Raw genomic sequence first — 20,822 nt, forward strand, 5'->3', positions numbered from 1 at the left:
TATGATAATATAAAAAAATAGGTCGTAGTAATAAGAAGGTAAATAATATAAGAAAAGGGTCGTTGTAAATTCCATCGCAAAGCGATTCGGAACGTCCTTTTGCACACAAGTTAATGTATACAGGCGAGATTCATTTATAAAGATTTCACGTTTACTTTCTCTCGACTGTTTTCTTTTATTACCAGTTGCGCGTCGGACTCTGTCTCGTCGCGGCCATCCTTTGGAATCATAATATTTAACTGGCGCTTTAAATATTTAGAAAACCAATCGAAGGCCACAAATCTTCGCTTCGACCTTGCGGACGCTTAGCTAATACAATTTTAACTGTGCTCGGATTTTAAAAACATGTTAATGACCAATATGTTACTCATTCGACGTTCTAAATTCATAACGACGTATTCACCGCATTTACAGTAGCATAGTAAAGTATGCGAAATTTAATTCTTAGTTTCGACTTGTTATTTAAAACATAGGATTATTAAATACCTGACAGATTCCTTGAAGTCTTTATCTAAGTCGCATTCAGAGATTTTCGAGAAAAATTAAAGTAAACTGATACATCGATGTGTTGGCTACATGTTTACGCTTGCATTATTGCATTTAACTTTGTCGAAGAGACGAGCGGTTCGTAGAATTCAATTCCGTAGGTAGACCGTATACACGGTTACGACCCCTCATTGTAGGCGTCCGTATATCGGTGATAATAAAATAACAATCGCCTTACATTAGACAACTATGCTTAGTTGACATCTTAATTGATAACTTCACAACATACTCTAATTGAATTGCAAACATTTGCAGAGATTAACCAATTGATTTTATAATAACAAAACGCATCATTCCACCATTCAAAGACAACTGTCATAAATTATTCGATTGTTTTATTTATAAATTATTAGTTGCCAGATACTTTAATAGTTTAAAATTAAGAATCTTTTCACCCCGTTAAATAACAGTTTATAAAATTACTTTACAGTAAAATGTACAAATGTAATATACAGGAAAACCCGCTAACGTTACGTATTTTCATTGAATAGGGTATTCTTAGAGTCGCAATTATAATCGCATTAAGATGTTATCGTTATTTTTTACACAATGTGTCTGTGGAGGGTTTTAGTATTAATAAAACGATTTCGTTCGCGATGCGCAGGGCTAAGGCAAACGAGTTTTTTTATTCGGTCTCACGATTTTTTCGAATTGCATTTACTTAACATAGAATCAAATAAGTATGTACACTTATCGTAAGTGTATGGACACGAATGACGATGAAAACGAAACTTCGACATTGTAGTTTTTTCGTTTTGTTTCTACATTAACAAGTTTCGAAAGGTCGGTTAACTAAACACGCCTTAACAATTATGTTGGCATTTGTGTACGATTTGATTTAAATGTTTCGTGCAACCGCGTGTTTCCACTCTCGAAACACTACCACAAAATTAATTACAATAAATAACAGAAGGTATTTTGATCCCTCTAGTTCTGCGTGGGAAACGATTTCAACTTTTTTTTTTTACATTTTATACAAACATACTAATATAGGTACCTATTTAGTTAATGCCACTAAAATCCTTAATTGTTAGACGTTTCTTACACTAGAATAAAATTTATAGATAAAATTACGTTTATTAACCTAGCTTTGAACCGGGACTCCGTCCGCGTGGAATTGTAAACTTGGTCAATACCTTATATGTTTTTCCAGACTATGTTCTAATTATGTACTAAATTTGTCCGTTAAACAGGTTTGGGGATATAAAGTAACAAACATCCATACAAATTTTAGTATGAAATGTGATAATTAAGACTAGTAATTAGCTTCCGTGATATTTGAGATTATAATTCCTTAAATCTCGAGGTCTTAAATGGCAATAACGACGCTAATCTGCGACAGCGCACGCAACACAATTGTTAAACAAACATTAATAGTCCAATGAATTTTTAGACAGGAAAATGTTATATAATTAGGCATAAAATGATCAAGCACAATCAAAACTTCAAGGCTCTAACGGTTTCATGGATATAACACCACATACAAATGTTGAATTTTATATATAAACATTTACTTTTTATTTTTCGCTGTAAATCGTATAATGCTAAAAAATAGATTATTTTAAGCGCCATTAGGTTAAACGTTCAGGAGAGCCATTTAAAGTTTTTAGAAAAAAATGCATAGAAACAAATTCTGAAAATAATTTAAATTGAAAGATTTTCAGACGGGTTTTAGATTCAAAATTACTATAAATCTGCATACTTCATTATTTATTAACGACGCAGAAATAATCACCTATTCTGAATATACGAGTATTACATGTAAGTCATTATCGCCTAAAATGGCGGTTGAAACAAATCGCCTTTCACCCGTCGGTATTTTGCAAAAATCTACCATGATTTATATTTTAAAAATTTTATGTAAAATATTATTAACTTTTATCATTAGCAATTAGCATATTTTTAAGTAAATTCTTATATCATTTTGATTAGAAATAATTGCATAACATTAATTTATTGTCATTTATTGATTTCCTGATGACATTTGTTCTTCAGAAGAGATATTTCTTGTTCTAACATTTGAAGGTTTAAAAAACAAACAAATAATTATTTAAATCATAAGGTAATGTACAAATAAATTTAACATCATAAAAAATCTAAATGTGAATAATCGCTTTAAAACTTTACCAACCTCATTCAGAATAAAAAGATGCAAGTCTTGACATAAGCACCGTAATCATTACTTAGTTTCAAAAACAGTAGTTTGTCTCATTGTCAACGGAAGTACGATAATGATGGAATTTTTGTTTCTCGTTACCGTCATTTAGTCATCAAACAGAACCATTAACAACAAAGAATACGCGGATAACAAACGTTCTACCACACAAAATGTAAGGAAATTACATTCGGTTAAAAGAAACAATACTCATGCTGAATACGGCTATAACTGTTTAAAAAAAAACCTATATTCTTGGAAATTTCAAAGTGTGCATACAATAAAATAATATGACATTATTGTACGTGACTGTGTGTTGCCAGTTATAATATAAATATACGAAGTAAGAAGCGGCGTATGAACTACAAATTTTCGTTCCTAAACGAATGAATTTGATATAGACGATGGGTGCATCTCACGTTGGTCTTCTATTATATGTGAGTAGTTTTAGGCAATTTAACCCCAACCCAAATGGATATTTAACACATACCATTTGCATAACGTCGCTAATAAATGGTAAAATGTTGCTCGTTAACATTTACATGTTTTTTCACAACTTAGTTACTTTAATAAAAACACAATTAATTACAACCTCATTCAAGACGATATCTATACGTCCTTTTTATTCGTTATTTACTCATATTGTTTTTCTATTATCCAATCGTTCTACATTTGATTATTTGAACGCCCTTGCTCTTATTCCACTTAATTTACTTAATACCTCATAATAAACCATCTTGTAAACAACTTGATGTGATAAAAAAATGCTTAATTAAATAATTATAAATTGTGACACAGTTGACATGAAAATGAAATATAGTTATTCAAATACTGAAATGATCGATGTCTTATTGACCTCAAATAGCCAAAAAACTAACGGTCAAATGGCCGTCACATACTTAGACCTCGTTATACACAAAGGAGGCTTAAGATAAAATATTGCGGTGAAATCGCTAATATCAAAGAGAAGTGAGCGGTCAAAGACAATTATAAAAACCTAGATACAATATGTCTAATCATAATTATCTGTTACATCGCTTCTATTTTTAAACTCTATGACAATTTAAATTAAGAACACCGCTATTAAGACGATTTTTTTTTATTTGTAGAATTAATCCAGCTTATCTGATGTTACGGGTGACGTCAACGGAACACAGTTATTAGTGGTTCCTCTAATTGACACGATCATTTGCTATATTCATCATCCTCTAGAAATAAATATAAAACGCACGAAATCAATCAACCTTAATTGAATCGTGGTACAAAAAGTATTATTTATTATAGAATTGCCTGTTATCTTTTTGGAGTTTTGCTTTAGTTGACTGGGATTTTTACTGACTGACTTTTATAAGAGATCCGGGCAAAGGCCATCCGACGTTCAGCCACCTCAAGACTGGTGAAACTGTTGATCACCCTTAAAGGCAAACAATGGTTATAAATATACATGTACATATGTATAAAGTCTGTTTTACGTGAGTCGATGGCGCACCTCGTCATTGTTTATTCAGCTTATAATTACAGACAATAAAGATTTTAATGATCATTTTTTGTCTGTATTGCTCATTCATCGTTTCGTAAAGTTTTTAGACAAAGTCATAGCATCCAGCAACATTGTTGGATCATTGTCGATTTTTGGATTTCTTGTAAAAATACCTTTATATTTTTTTATACAGTGATGTCTCAACAGCACGTACGTTTATTTAATTAACTATTGACCATGTTATATTATGTTGTAAAGTTTGTTCACGACTTCTTAAATTTATTCTCTTAGAAAACATAAATTCATTCCAAAAGATGAAAACATAAACATTTTATAAAGATACTAGCTGTTCCCGTGCGACTTCAACCGGGTAAAATTATGAAAATTTTATTTTATTGTTTACCTGTTTCAAATTATCAATTGCAAATGTCAAAATGACATGTCATGATGACAAACCATGGCAACCTTGCTTTCTTAATGTTGGCAGCTTGTGGTTAATAGTCCCTTTCTCACATGAAGGTTATTTCAAATTTATTTATCCTCCAAATTTAATAGCGTAAAAATATATAGCCTTAAGTTTAGGGGTAAATTATTCAAAAATATGCTGTGATTGCTGACATCCTACTCCACAGTAGTGTGTTTACGCTTTATTATATAAGTATAGATATAGATTGATCTTAATAATAACTATATTTCAAATTAAGAATTTGACGCTCGTTAACTAGCGTTCTGGGTAGCAGGGAGCAGTATTACAAGAATAGTTACTGCGCATTTTACAACGCAAATATATGGTGCAAACAAATATCTAATTACTACTTGATAGAACATGAATAAAAAGATAGGGTCGTCGTTAGTACGTGACTAAATGCATTTCTCCATTAAATTGTATACAATTACAAAATAACCTGCTCTTTAAAATCTTTCTTATCAATGTTAGGTACCGTTACTTAACGTCATTTTATAAAATTTCTCAACGGAAATAAGCGTCAGGTATCGCTACTTTGCAATGCTATCTATTTATATACTTTCGCACGTTTCTCACAAAACACTTACAGATGTGCTTTTCTGAACTTCAACAAACATATGCACGCGTCACCGGTTCACTTTCATTATATAGGAAGGAATGCATTGGTATTTTTACACAATAACATTCTAACGTAAAATGTTTTTAAAACAACCGTGTAAGCCAACGCTAACAAGGATTACATACTCTTAACTATAACAATGTTAAAACACGTTACTAAAGACTAAATAATTAACTTCTTGCTTCAAAAGTATACGTGATAAAAATTAAAAGCGCGTTTGTAACTTATAAAATATATTTTTTGATATTACAAGTTAAAGTTGTTATAATATTTTTTAATTTTCCTTATTCGAATATCTTGAACAACGTTTTTGCATAAACAGGTTTAAAAAGTATGTTTACCTCACATCAGTTCTAGGGGTTGAGTGCAGCTACAGTTCTTTGATGTTGTTCATCTGAGCGGAAGTGCAGTGTTTAAAGCAAATAAACATATCTATTGCGCTTATTTAATGTGTTGGACTTGAGAAGCGGAACCGACTATTGTCATAAATTGTACCCTGATGTTTTATCAGCGATGCATCGGGCGTTCATGATTCTTGTATTATTATCTCGACGTTTTCCGCAGTCGCTTCTTGCATATTATTTTGCAAAGGGGAAGCTTATGCTCGTATCGAATAAATAAACGATTTAACTCGCAGCTTTTATGTCCTGATATAAATTGATTAGAAGATGGTGTTTATTAGTATTCATAAGAAAGTTATTTTAGGTAAATGTTTTAATATTTATTACTAAAACATCACAACAAACTAGATATTTTATATCCACAGCATAGAAATGTTAGTGCTAAATGTGTTTGACTTTTAAACAAGATTAATTGTTCAATAATAGCTATATTTATCTCCTATGTATTTAAAAATCGTGTAAGGAAAGTAAGACTATCTAGAAATTAAAAAAAAAACCTATTAAGTTTTTTTATAATTACATGCATAGTATACAGCTTGTTTTCTTCTATACATGTTATTTGATTATCTTGGCCAGCTCGTCAGCAAGTCGGGTGCAATCTGAATCCATGGCAAAAGTTCGTTAATAAATTGCGAATCACGTTCGTACATAAATTGACGATAAGGAAATCAAGCTTCGCAAGACCGCTAAAAGATAGACTAACAATGAATATACACGCAAATACAATACAATGGTGAATACATAAATTTCGGTAATGTAATCCTACGATAACTGAATAAAAACAATAAAAAATCGCGAGAAAAAACAAAACAATTTCCATTATCATTCGCTAAAACAAATCAATTACACTACAAGTACTTATTTTCTTTTTGGAAACGAACTTTAAAAGCATAATTAAATTTTTTTAAATAATGATGTCAGTTATAATCTTATACTCGTATGTAAATCCGGTTTTATTCCCTCTAACATTAAACGAAGTTTTAACCTTGACAAAGCATCGTTCACGTGTTCCTGTAAGAGATTTACTAGATGTTCACAAAAAAAACGTAATTTGCTATGCGGACGTCGTAACCATTAACTTATTTTTTATACATCAAGGCAATTAATCATTATGTTTGTAAAAATATTCGTATGTGAAGAAAGAGTGAGGCGCCCTTCCCTACTTTTTGTGTAACTGCTCTTTTATCGGTCAAGATCGAATTTCGCAAATAGACGCAAAATAATGCCGCGTGTTGTCTAAATTTTCGCGTCGGGCCAAAATTGCCGTAAAGACTGACGTATGTTTAATTTAAAATGTATTTGAAATACCGTCTAAGTTGTTTTAATCCGCAAAGATTTTATGTAACTTGACGTTTTGATGATTACTGGAAAGGTGAGATAAGAATAACTTTAGTAAACACACTCTTGTGACTTGTGCAGTGCTTGTTTTAGTATTAACGCAGTCTCATGCTAAGTTACCGAGTCTTTACACGAAACACAAACAAGTTATCTGTTGCATTGTGTAACAAACACAAATCTCCTAATCGAAAACATTTTAAGATGTTTATTTCATGCAAATCATTTAAAATGCCAATAAAAATAAACTCGTTTTATATCATTTCGTACCAAAGTATTAATGAGTTTTAAGAAATGTTTAAGGAAAACAATTTTGCATTTTTTCGTTGACGATATTCCAACGTCAAAACGATCGGGTAGCGTCCTCGGTGACGATTCAATTAATTTGAATTTTAAGAGTAGTTGTTTGGTCGCTTAATCTCCGTATAATATTTCAACAGTGACCTCTTATTCTAGTAGGGGGAAACTTAGGAAACAATAATACCGCTAAGCGCTATCTCAAGACATAACTAACATAAGTGATTTTAAAACTGGGGTGTGGGTCTGTTACGAGAATCTGTAAGGGATGCGAATACTTAATTTTATTACAGAGTTATTTTTTGACAATCCTTGTTTCTAAAACTACGTAACAAATAAAATGGCTTTATATTAGCTGTGCGAATTGCTGGGCGTGCTTGCGATGCTGTGCGTTGTAACGCCTCGCTCACGAGTCCGGTTTGATTGTAGCTACGGAGGGCTGGCCTGCCATTCACCCGGACCCCGCTCCCTACCCGCGGGGACTCTTCGCCGGTACTCCGCTAACGACAATCACGTAGTACGTATTACATATTGTATTTATTGATCACATTAAAAGACACTTAATATTCGAAAGATATCTTTTAATCTGACATATTATTCATGAAGGAAACAAGTTTATGTAGTTAATGAAATAGCGATTATTTATACGTAATACAAAACAATTAATGGAACAGTGACGTAGCAAGCACGATTTGCGCGTGATCAGTTTTCAAGCCTAGTAAGGAAATGTCAATCGCATACTTTTTTATATCACCAGCGAATGTCTTTATGATATTAAATAGTCGTATGACCACTATCCACTTTTTATGATACCTCTATTATTAAATGGAAGCGTGCAAGGACAGGGTTACATTTGTTTGGTTTTTTGGTTAACTCACCTAAATAGAAAAATGGCTGTGGTCTTTCACTTATTTCGATCAGGACAGCTGAATTTATACTATTATAATAAAGCGTAAACACACACTTCTTTGTCACCTAAGATGTTAGCAATTATAGCATATTTTTGAATAATTCTTTTTTTCATAAAGCCCTACACTTACGACACGCTTTAGGCTATATATCATCGCGCCATTAAACTGAGAGGGTAAATATTTTGGATTAAAACCCTAATGTGGGAAAGAGACCATAAGTTGCTGCCAACATCAAGGAAGCAAGATTGCCAAGGTTTGTAATGTCATGTCACTTTGACATTTGTTATTGATAATTTGACAAATGTAAACAATGAAATAAAATTTTCATAATTTCATGTGGATGAAGCCGCATGAGAACAGCTAATTGTATATAATGAAAGATGGCAATTAGTTTAATTAAAACTTAAGTACTTATTAAAATACTCTGTACAAATTGTTCTAGATTACAATAACTTAGATATCAATGTAACGCAATTCTTTATTTAATTAGACATATTATTGTAATGAATTTTAGGTTTGGGTCAACTTTATGATAATTCTGCGTTTTAAATTATTTGGCGGAATTTTCGCCAGAATCTTTTTTTCAGTGTTACGTGGAATTTTTAATGCAAAAGACCACATAATATTTTTACTGCTAATTAAAACGGTTAGGATGAAAAGATAGTATTAAAATATAAATTTCAAATAACAGTTTAATATGCAAATTGAAAATATAATCATTTTTTTAACAGAGCAAAAGGAATTAAGAATTAAATTTATTAGGACACTTTACGGTAATTAAATAACCTTAATTTAGTATAAAGTTTTGTGTTTTTTTACCCGTTTAATTATGTAACTTTCTTATTGCACATAAACCAAAATATCTACATATTACATGCTGTATTCCAAATTAATTTAAAACACCAAAAAGTCTTTACTATAATACTCCGAGAGATACGAATCAAATATATCTCATACGTTATCGGTAAAGCGGAATAGTCTACACGGGTGTCCACAAAAGAACACACGAACATGCATATTAAGAGCGGGCGCACACCTTTGACTAGATTATCGCACCACTGTTTAGTCTTGCTTTATTTACTATGAGCCTACATGGTACACTACTCGAATTTTAGTTGTGCAACTAATCAGTTGAATTAGCTGCAAAACAATCGACAATCGCACGTCAATTGTGTGATAGTTTAGTCGAAGTTGTGAACCCGCTTTTACTCTTACTATCATCATCCAAAAAAAAAAACATACCAAAACAATTCGATACATTTAACAGTACAAGTTTTGCCACATCTTTGATATTGTATTGTCTAGATTGATAACAATCATTGGTTCAGACTGGCCTGGGAAAAAGCAATATTGTATTGTGCAAAACAAATATGTTGCAGTAACAAATTAAATAGGAGTTCTGAAATAGAGGTTACATAAATGATTTAAACACTTATTATTACGCTAATTTATTATGATGTTATTTATAATTTTAATTATAAAAGCATATACAATAATTAGTTTAGATAGAGGAGTTTAGATTTAGTTTTTAAAATGTACTTTATATGATACTAGCTTTCGCCCACGACTCCGTTCGCGTGGTAAAAAAACAAAAGTGAATAGTTTATGTGTTCTTCCAGACTATCCTCTACATATGTGCCAAATTTCTTCGAGATCCGTTCTGCAGTTTAGGCTACAAACTCTAACAAACATCCATCCATCTAAACTATCGCATTTATAATATTAGTAAAATAAGAAATAAGACATATACTTTAATGCCGGTCACACACGTTTGCGAAAGTGAACCGGAATCTAAGCGAAGCGACTTTTTATTAGTACAAGATTGTCATGTGTGTTTGTTTTGACACAAAAAATAGTATCACACTTGAAGCAAACTTTGAATTGGGTTTTCGCTTCATTTTCGTGTGTGTTTCGCTTTAGTTCCAGTATGCTTATGCGACTGTAACAATACGAGGTCACGCTTTCTCTGGCGACAGCAACCTTGCGACAATTCGGTTTTACGCTTCATTTCACACAAACTTCAACAACTATTGATTACATACAAATGTAAACGTTGATAACCGATCTGTTTTAAGTTCTTTCTACGTTGGTTGCTTGGTTTTAAATTTATTTTCTAGCAAGTAACAGAAAGTAGTAATATTGAGAACCACATATCATTTACGTTATAGATTTCGTTGTTAAAATAATGTTGGCAAGGCAATAGGAATTGATGAAAAGACGAGAATTCTGCTTACTAAATAAGCAATACAAATATTGCATCAACCGTGTTTGTTGATACCTGGTAATGTAAAAGGCATTGAGGAAAAAACGGGTAAACTTCAAGTGTTTATCCCCAACGGTGCGAAAGAATGTTTACAAGCAATAAAAATACGATGTTATTTTTCCAATAGAGAATTAATAGTATTGTTAATGAGTTAATTTTCCCTAAACTATTGTAAATATAATCCAGTATGAAAGCCTTTTTCTATTTAAAATTTAATTTAGTGACCGGCAAGTTGATTATACATCTACACCGCTTCCGAGATTTATTATCATAAAAAGTGCAAACTTAAGAATTTTCGTATTACAACATTTAATTAGACATTGTTGGCGTTAAAACAATTTTAAGAATCGAAACAGGAAAATATGTTAACACATTCCTCGTACCCGCAGCTTATTTAAAAACATTCTTGCAACGAGCCGAGCAAATAAGTGCCTTCGTTCTGTAAAAAAAACACTTCATTTTATAATGATTATTTTTTAAATTACCGGTACATTACATAATTAAATAATTTTATATTTAATTGTTACCGAATAAACAACAAAGTGAAAATACTATAAAATGTTATAGCTATAAATTTTGAAGCTTATTGAAGACTTAGGGTCCATTAAGAAGCGAGCCTGCAATTTCCTCTCGGCCGGCAATGTGGCTTTACCGCACTACTAACTAGATTGCTTAGCATACATACTATGTAGGCAGGGTTGATGTACGAATGTCAACCTTGCCATTAATGGCATAAAAGTCATTTTACACTACGAAAAAATTAAGAAGTTGGTATAACGCCAGTAATTCTATGAGCTACCTCTGCCCTATTGCTATGAATCTACACTGAGCTATTTAAGTAACTATTAAATGACTCGGCTGCAGTAATAGTGTGTAATTGAACTGAAAAGATCGAGTAAATTTAATTCTAACGGTCAAACTGTTGAATAATTCGATACAAGAACGATTAAACAAATCGATTTAATCCGATCGATCACTTACACAGGCAATTGATGATTGTAGTTAACACACTCACTGCGTAACAGGCCGATATCGGCCTGACGCGGTTCTTAAGCTGGCGCAGTCGAAGAAAATTATGTCCCTCTCGCTGTGTGAATACATTACATAAAAAGTAAACATTATGTTTCCACAAAGTTACAGCAATTTAATCTATCCTAGTGCTGGTGGGTCTAGAAAGACCTGTCAAGCAGTGCCGGATATACCATTGGGGTGCATTTCGGCCCGCCGCCGCACCAGATGAATAATTATGATTTTACCTGCGGCAGTAAACGTGTTAAGCAATGCTTGTAACAACAGAAATGACGACCAAGATCACATATAGCGGTAATTTACGGACGTAAATGTTAACATCCAGAAGAATAACTCTGACTTTTTGTTTTATAAATATGCCTATTATCATTTGTAGGTCAGATTGTCACGAGTCATGTTTTATATTATGCATGACACAAGTATTCTTAATTTTGTCGGATCTAAGAGGTTGTTATCGATTTTCATTCTTATATACTAACTTTCGCCCGCGACTCCGTCCGCGCGGTACTAAAAAAATGCAAGTAGCCTATGTGTTCTTCCAGACTATCCTCTACATCTTCTTCGTCGAAATACAATTTCATCGAAATCCGTTCAACCGTTTAGGCTACAAACTCTAACAAACATCCATCCATCCATCTTAACTTTTGCATTTATAATATTAGTTAATTACACACCTACGTATGCATTTTGTAATGATATACAGATATATAAACTATATTATCGAGTTTGTTAAAAAAACACTCTTTTGTTGTTTTCAGACATTTTACTTGTCGTGTTGTATAATTTCAATTCAAACGTTTCCTCGTAATATTACTATTATTATTGCTTTCAATTGAACTATTGTTTGTATTTTAAAACTGGTTTAATACGGAAAAACAAATTTTGTTTACACAATCGTAGATAAAGTATACCTAGGAAGAATATAGATCGATTACCAAATATGTTAGTAATTCGTTCTTAGTTACATTTCACTGCATGCCTCATTAGTTTGTGACGTAGTTAAAGGCTCACATGCGTAAGTAAATCAAGCCAGGCCTGTACAAAGGCGTACCAGTTATCCTCGATTATCTTTCATTATGCGATTCTCTCTTGTTTTGATTAGTTGCATTAGATCTGTAACTTGTTGTCGACAGACATTTATATCTAGCTTTTATTTAACGTCAACTTTTCCATGAAAATCATACTAAAATTATAAATACGAATGTTTAGATGGATGTTTGTTAGGGTTTTTAGCCTAACGGCTGAACGGATATTTTTTTTATTAATATTAAATTTTGTACAGATGTAGAGGACAGTCTGAAAAAACACGTAGGCTACTCACATTTTTTTCCCGCGCAAACGAAGTCGGGGCGAAAGCTAGTAATTCGTAAATAAAAAATATTTTTTTTAATTTAATTAAAAATATTTTTATGAACTTCTTCTCTCGTTAACTTTAACCGTGTCAAATTACACGTCCTTTCACGCGTTCCTTAAAAATGGGTACAAAGTTTTCGCTTCACGTATTAATATTTAACATACTGTAAAAAATAAATACAGTGTATAAATATCTTTTTTTTATAATACAAGGTAGCAAACGAGCAAGCGGCCACCTGAATCCACCGAAACGGAAAGCGACCGCTGCCCATAAACATCCACAATTGCAATTTGCGTTTCCTACCCTTCATTTACGGTGGAGGAAACGCTCATAAATAAGACATTTTCCTTTCCATCCCCTTCTCTTAAGAAAAGGGTGGAAAGGAAAAGGGGCTAAAATTAGTCCTCCGGCATCACACTCATCAGACGAAAGGCGGAATTGCTTCCACCTCAGGCCTGTTTTCTGTGTGGTCGTGGTATTGCACCGGGCGAGCCGGCCCATTCGTGCGAAGATGTTAAAGCGGGCTCTACCACTGTTAGTTGAAATTGACTGTACTCGTATATGGAATTTTAATAAGTAGGGCACGTCAGGTAAGTCTTGTTAACCGGCTAATTTATAATGTTATATATTTTCCATTCACTTGATCGTATTCTTTGATTATATAAATTGAAATCGATTTAGACGTTTCCGCATTATTGTATACAGTTTAAAACATAAGTAAATATATACTCACTGACAAATTTTATTGCAATTACATAATGTAGCATTGAAGTAGTGAATTAAAGTTTTTTTTTATATTAACATTCTCAAAGTGATAGATTTATCTATACTAATAATAATTATCGTATTTTAAAAAAAATATAAATAGGGGTAAGATTTTTATTTTTGTATGTATTCGATTAACGTAAAATTTCCTGGGCCGATTTCAAAAATTCTTTCACCACTAGAAAGGTAATTTATCTCTGAGTAACATAGGCTATATTTTTTTTAATTTCACGCAGGCGAAGTCGCGATCAACAGCTAGTTATATAGCCGTATTTATTCTGTATTTTTAAATTTAGCACATCATTTCTTTTTACACCAAAAAAGAATAGAAATTTCCATATAACTTAACAAGAAAACAAAAGAATAGAAAGCGACTCAGTTTTATTGGCACATTTGATAACATATGTAAAGTGCAGCCATTTGTGTATTGTATATCTGTTGCCGGGTGAAAAAAACGTTTAACGTATTATTTTACACAACACGCGATCTTGTTTTCGTTAAACATTAAAAATAGTTTTAATACGTAACCCGTTGTTACTGTAGGAGAGTTTCCCTTGCAATTACGAGGTATAGTCAACCTCCCAAAAGTGTAATTCCACTTTACTAGATACCCCAAAATGTTAACACAAACATATTCGGAAGTGCCAAGTATACATGCAATCGCTTCTTTTTAAATTGTAAAGTATTTTAAAATTATGAAACCACGTAAAACGATTCGTTTTAAAACTATATTAGAATAACATTGATCAAGGTTTATCCGCTTAATTTTAATTATTGTGAAGAAACTTTATTTTATACATTCGTAATTTTTAACCTTCAATATTAATTGATATTAGGAAATGTTTGAACGATCAATGAGAATGGAGGACATTGTTTAAAATTACCGACGTTTCCTGGAAAAACTAGTAAGGATGTCGAATTAACAATTCAATTTTATAAGAAACTGCTCGTCGCTGTTTCGCTTGATGCGCTGTTTTAACTATCTATGTTTCCACCATCGAGAGACATGTATAACATATCGTCTCTTCCTCTCCTTCACTGTGACTGAAAAAACAAAGGCATACGTTTTAACTCGTGACTGTGGAAATCCAAGCTAGATTTATAAGAAAACATAATTCTAGAGGCATTTGTACTAATAATATTCGCAAGGATGGCTGCATACCTCAAAGTGCCGCAACGTCTATTGCAAGGAGACCCTATGACCTCTTCACCTTTACACCTAGTGTACAAGGCGTAGTGACTGGATGCTTCGACGTTAACAACGTCTTGTTTGTAAATTTATACACCATGATCAATTCTTACTTAATATTACGCTGTATATTATTAGGGATGTCTTCGTAGAAATCAATTGTCTTGCACTACCACAGAAACAATTCAAGATCAAAAACACGTTTCATTAATAGTTCCTGATCTACGGCCAAATAAACACTTCTATTTCATTTAACACTAGCTGTTCCCGTGCGACTTCATCCGCATGAGTTTATGAAAATTTAATTTTATTGTTTACATTTTTCAAATTATCAATTGCAGATGTCAAAATAACAAGACGTTGTTGTTGATGTTGGCAGCGAATTATGGTCTCTTTCCCACATTAGGGTTTTTATCCAAAACATTTACCCTCTAAGTTTAATGGCTTGAAAATATATAGCTTAAAGCGTGACGTAAGTCTAGGGCTTTTTATTTAAAAAATAATTATTCAAAAATATGCTGTAATTGCTAACATCTTAGGCAACAAAGAAGTCTGTGTTTACGCTTTATAATAGTATAGATATAGACAATATTAGTACAAGCATTCGGATGACCTTAAGGAACATCTTAATCGCATGCTCAGACGTTTTACAAGTCGTATAAAACCAGTTTTCGTAACGATAAACTAAACGATATTTGAACCAAATCAAGTCGTATAGCTTTGAAGTTAAGCAATTGTCTGGTGTGCTACGATTTTTTACTTAACTTCTAGACAAGATTTGAAGGATCGAAAACCATAGTGTACATCAACTTAAAACATACAAAACTTTACTTATATGCATAACATAATGATTTTGCAAATATTTAATATATACTAATAGTAACTAGTTTCAACTAATTAAAAAGGTTTTATTTTTTTTAAAAGCTATCTACATGTCAAGATTCTCGACATAAGGAAGTCTGCATTATGGCAGCAGGCTAAATACACACGTTTTTTGTAGATATTTTTTAACTTCTCATTTGTATGTGTAATCTATACATATAATAAAATTGTAGTGTCTGTTTGTATACATAATATCAAAAGAAAAATCCAGTTTTCGGGAAGATGAAGTAATTGTGTTGCTGATGACGAAAATCGCATTTAAAAAAATGGCTGTCTGTCTGTCTGTCCGCAAGCCGCGTTTATCCCGGGTAATATCCGAAAAGGCTGGGCTGATTTAGACTGGGCTTTCACTGAAGAGCATATAGGCTAATTTTTTATCTGAATATTGCACGGACAAAGTCGCGGGTAACAGGTAGTTTGTGAATAAGGCTTAACACAACGTGCGAACGCTTTACATGTAGTGTTGATATGGCTTATAGCCAATGCATGCGGTTGATTATCGGCCACAGATTATCACGACTAACTGACAGCCGCTGTCAATTCCACTCGACAAGACAAAATGCTTGATTGGTTACTAACGTTCGCGGTAAAGTCAATGACCTTTCACATATAAAATTCCTTTGTGTTGTAGATGATAGACATAAATCGGATTTATCGTTTGATTGGAGAATTAAAAACGATAGATTTTACGAAACATATTAAATAGGAAAATTGATGTAAAGAAATGCCTTAACTACTCTCGTGACTTCCAGTGTCCCAACATTCATTCAGAAATATAGCTCAGTTTATTCTGAAACAATGTGACTGATAAAAATAGATTTTCATGAAAATAAATCGTCTATGAAAACTTTCCGTTAAAGCATCCACACAATTCCAACTCATTATTAACCATGATAAAAAGCTAGAACGAACAGAATAAGACCACTTGACTATCATCAAAGAAACTGCACGTTAATTACTTGAAATATTTCATTTACGATTAATTTTAAACTGTTGCGGAAAATGACGACAATATGCAGTTAAACAATATTTACACGTATTGCAAATGGTAATTCACCTGACAAAAAAATAGATTAACAATTCTCAGAATCTGATAGATAAAGGTCATTAAGGCGCGACTGTGATATCTTTAGTCTTATCGACGGATAATAATAACGAATAATGTAAACAATTCTTTTTCAGACTAACAGATAATAGTATTTTTTTCCTTCATTGCAAAGGGATATCTTTACACTAACATATTCTAAAATACCTTCTGAACAAGTGTTCCGAGGAGCTGTTTTAGAACGATTTCTCCGGAGTTTCGTCGTCGGACGACACGACAGACCGCCAGGTACCATCCTCACCATGTCGATGGCTGGCATTCCATAACCGTGTGGTTTTAGCAGAACTTTCTGCCACGCACAGCCGCGTTATCGAACGGTCTGTCCTCGGCGGTATTTCCAAACCAATACGACTTAGGGTCCTTCAAGAAGCCAGCCTACAATTTCCTCAACATCCGGCAAAGCATTTGTAGTTCTTCAGGTGTTGCGGATCGCCATGGGCGTCGTTGACCACCTCCCGCCGTGTTCCCGCCGCTCGTTTGCCTCTTTCTCTTATAAGAAAAAACACACACAAAAATGTCACGTTCTACACAAAGTAACTACAAAATATAGCTAGTACAGAATAGCATGAAACTGTATGATGTTCAGTACAAATAACATTCTACAGTAGGTCTGAATATGTCCTAAGATTGACCAATACTAGTTATATTGCGTTCATCTACTCCGTGAAATGTGATTGGACGGCATCGATCTAATATATTCACGGGCCATTGATAGTATTTCTAAATAAAGTAGCGTCTAACATTACCCAATATAGCTAACTTGGTTGTTCCTAAAGGCGTTGTAAACCGCGCCACGTTTTGAATTCGCTTTAAAATGAAGCACTAACGTCGCATTGTCGAAGGTCAACGTGCAATAGTTGCATTTAATTTCAACACAGATGCAGTAAGTATTGCTCGACGCATAATTATTCGAGATACGAGACATTGGGCGGAGGCGCGGCGCTATAATGATAAAAACAAAATGAATAAGCCGCGGAAAATGACAGGTGTGACAGTGGCCACAACGTTATGAATGTTTATTTAATAAGGTTAACGTTAGTATGACGTTAATGTGTAATAAGTTATGTGACGTAGGCCCAATGATACCTTGAATTTAATCACAATACACAGTCGAGATCATGAACGGTCCTTTTAATGGAATACTGTACTGAATTACGATAGGGAAAAGATAAGTGGTTCGGTGCAAATCTGCCCCGAAAAATACTTTATCATACGTAACGAATTTTTCTTCTGTTATAAAATGTATTTTAAATATGAATGTATTCTTCTATTATATAATATTATAATTTTAAATATTATTTATAACTGTTATGTTTAATATATTTGAAGCAAGTTTAAATATAAAATTATTATGTATCAAAATATCGACATGCGGCTAAATAACGAAGGTCGATGTAATGAGGACGTGTTACGAATTAAGTGTTTTTTTTGCTTCGGATAACCGATATTTAAATATTATAGACTTACGAATTTATTGTAGACAGGAAATGTCGATTTAAATAAAGTATTAGTGATGTGCTAATAGGGATAAATAAATTAATTTTGACTTTTGATTGTACGGTTAATAAAATTCTTTCGTCGTATTATCTTATTTTACACAGATATATTTTGTTTCGTTTATAAACTGTTACGTGTTTTATAATATACAACGAAAATTCTTTCACAAGAGTTTGTCGTAGTTGAGACATCAATCACCGACAAACTAGTTTTTGATTTGACCGTTTAGATTAAGATAAAAATATATAAATATTTATTAAAATACCTTTGATTGACGTAGCAAAAGAAATGCGATATTTCACTTATCAATGCAGACATAAAATTTAATATAGATATGGACCGTTATTTGGAAACATACACTCAGTAAGACATTTAAATTTCGCGACAAATTAAAGAATGAACCATCAACTCAAAAAAAATAATTACATCTTCCCTTCCTTATTCTACCATAAAATCATGTACTTGTATTTTAATATATATAAATATAAATTTTTGCGTAATAAATTTCTATTCTTACTGCGAAGCTTAGATACGTTTAAAATGTGAACGTTTCTCGAATAAATTTACATAGCTGGATATGCCGAAAGGAAAATCCGTTCTTAAACTGAGTTGTACAACGCAGAGCGAAAAACCTTACCAACATAGGCATTGTTGCGCGAACGTTCATACATTGCAATTCTCGTTGCGTACACGTTTTAAAAGGGAAAATTCAACGCCAACCCTATCGATCACGACATGATAGAAATTCAAGACAATGCAAACGATTTTCGCGTATCGTTTGATCATTAATGTTGGATTAGTTTCTAATTTGAATTGCAATAACTGTGAGTATACCCTTAGCCTGTAATGTAATTCACACTCAGAATTTAATACATTATGCATAATCAATGTCACTAAGCCAGGGATTAAGATTATGTACACTACTGACATTCAGTACAATTTATATCGATATGCTATCAAATATATTTACAGCTATTTATATAAGTAAATAAACAATCAAATCACTAAAATTCCAAAAAGGAGATACTCGCTTAAGTACAAAAATATTTAAAATTCGAACATTTTACTCATGTCATTTTTCATAATTAAGTCACACTCTCGGAAAAAGCAAGGTTCGCCATTGACGGATACGTCACGAAGGAGTTATTAGAATTCTTGCCAATTAAGAAATAAAAAAAGGGATTGATATACCTTGAACCAATCTTAAATGGTCAGTCTTAAAGTGGCCCACAAATGTAACATATGAAGGCCGCAAAATGCGCTTAACTTTGTATTCTTTAAATTGAAGGACGAGACGGGATCAATTGCATTAATTGTTGTCAATCATTAATGTCGCATTACGAACAATAAGTTAACGCGCGTCCGTGGTTTGTTTACGGACAGTTGAGAGAACCGTAGGGAACCTTACAATAAACCTTTTATTAATTCCTTAATAATTCAATCATCCGTTCCACTTAGAGTAAGCACACCAAACTCAACATTGAGTTCAGGAAATAACACTAAAAACATCAATAACTTTCTTAAAAAATGTCCTACTTTAATTATCATGTGTAAATGCCAAAACTTTCACTAAAAATATTTTTAGTAAACAAAGAGATTATACCTCCGTGAATTTCATTTTGTACGACAATATTCTCTGTTTATTCGAATGTAATAATTCCACTAACATAAATGTTACGAATCGCTGAAGATTCTTACGTAAAACTATCACGAAGTTGTATCGACTTTATAAAACATTGTGCAAAAACCGTCAACTTGCAACCAAGTAGCTTAATCTTCTAAGAATATCTCGGACGTCGATCTAGTCTAGAAACGAGAAAAACTAGTAGTCGACTCGTTGAATGGCCGTTTATAAAAAGATCGCAAAAGAAAGTAAACGACGTATAAATAGATCGAGTATAACTTCGCTTAGTAAATTGTGATTAGCAGTAAACTGATATTTTAAGTTTTCTTCGAAATTAGCAAGGAAAATTTCTGTAATACATGGCTTTGTTTACGATTTCATCATCAAAGTCGAATACATTGTCGCAACCGACACGCAAATATTCGTAGACTAGCTACTGTTTGCGACTTCGCCCGCATGAAAATAAAAAATGTAGCCTATGTCACTCACAGATAGTTTACCTTTCTAACGGCGAAACATTTTCAAAATCGGCCCAGAACTTCTTGAGTTATTCCAATACATATAAAAATAGAAATATTTCCTCTTTATAATGTTAGTATAGATAAACCCTTTATTCTTTTTTGAAACAGAATTTTATACGTTTTAACCATACCAATTAAACCAAACAATTAAATCATGATAGACAATGTTGACTACGAGTGGCGGTATTAAAATAAACAGTATTTATTTGATGTAAACAGAGTTATCAATGTCTACAAACTATGACTGATTGAACGAAAGGAACTAATACGAACTTGTCACTCCTGAAACAAGGAAAAGGATATGACGCATCACTAATATAGAAATGTACAATATCATTTTTAAAACTTAAGCCAGTCAATTATCAATGATGAACAAATTTACG

At 32.6% G+C, this 20,822-nt stretch overlaps 1 protein-coding gene across 2 annotated transcripts in view; it reads left to right on the forward strand.

Moving 5' to 3' along the window:
- LOC106109514 (UNC93-like protein) overlaps nt 1–20,822 on the forward strand; it is a 65,765-nt gene that overhangs the window by 26,039 nt on the left and 18,904 nt on the right. Inside the window, exon 2 of one of the 2 annotated variants that reach the window (XM_013291037.1) lies at nt 7,729–7,816. The exons of the other annotated variant lie outside the window; for it this stretch is intronic. The gene's annotated coding sequence lies outside the window, so the exon portion shown is untranslated. The remainder of the gene's footprint in view (nt 1–7,728; nt 7,817–20,822) is intronic. 2 annotated transcript variants of the gene reach the window in all.

This window comes from Papilio polytes, unplaced genomic scaffold (genome assembly GCF_000836215.1).
Source record: "Papilio polytes unplaced genomic scaffold, Ppol_1.0 DF821288.1, whole genome shotgun sequence".
NCBI lineage: Eukaryota > Metazoa > Arthropoda > Insecta > Lepidoptera > Papilionidae > Papilio > Papilio polytes.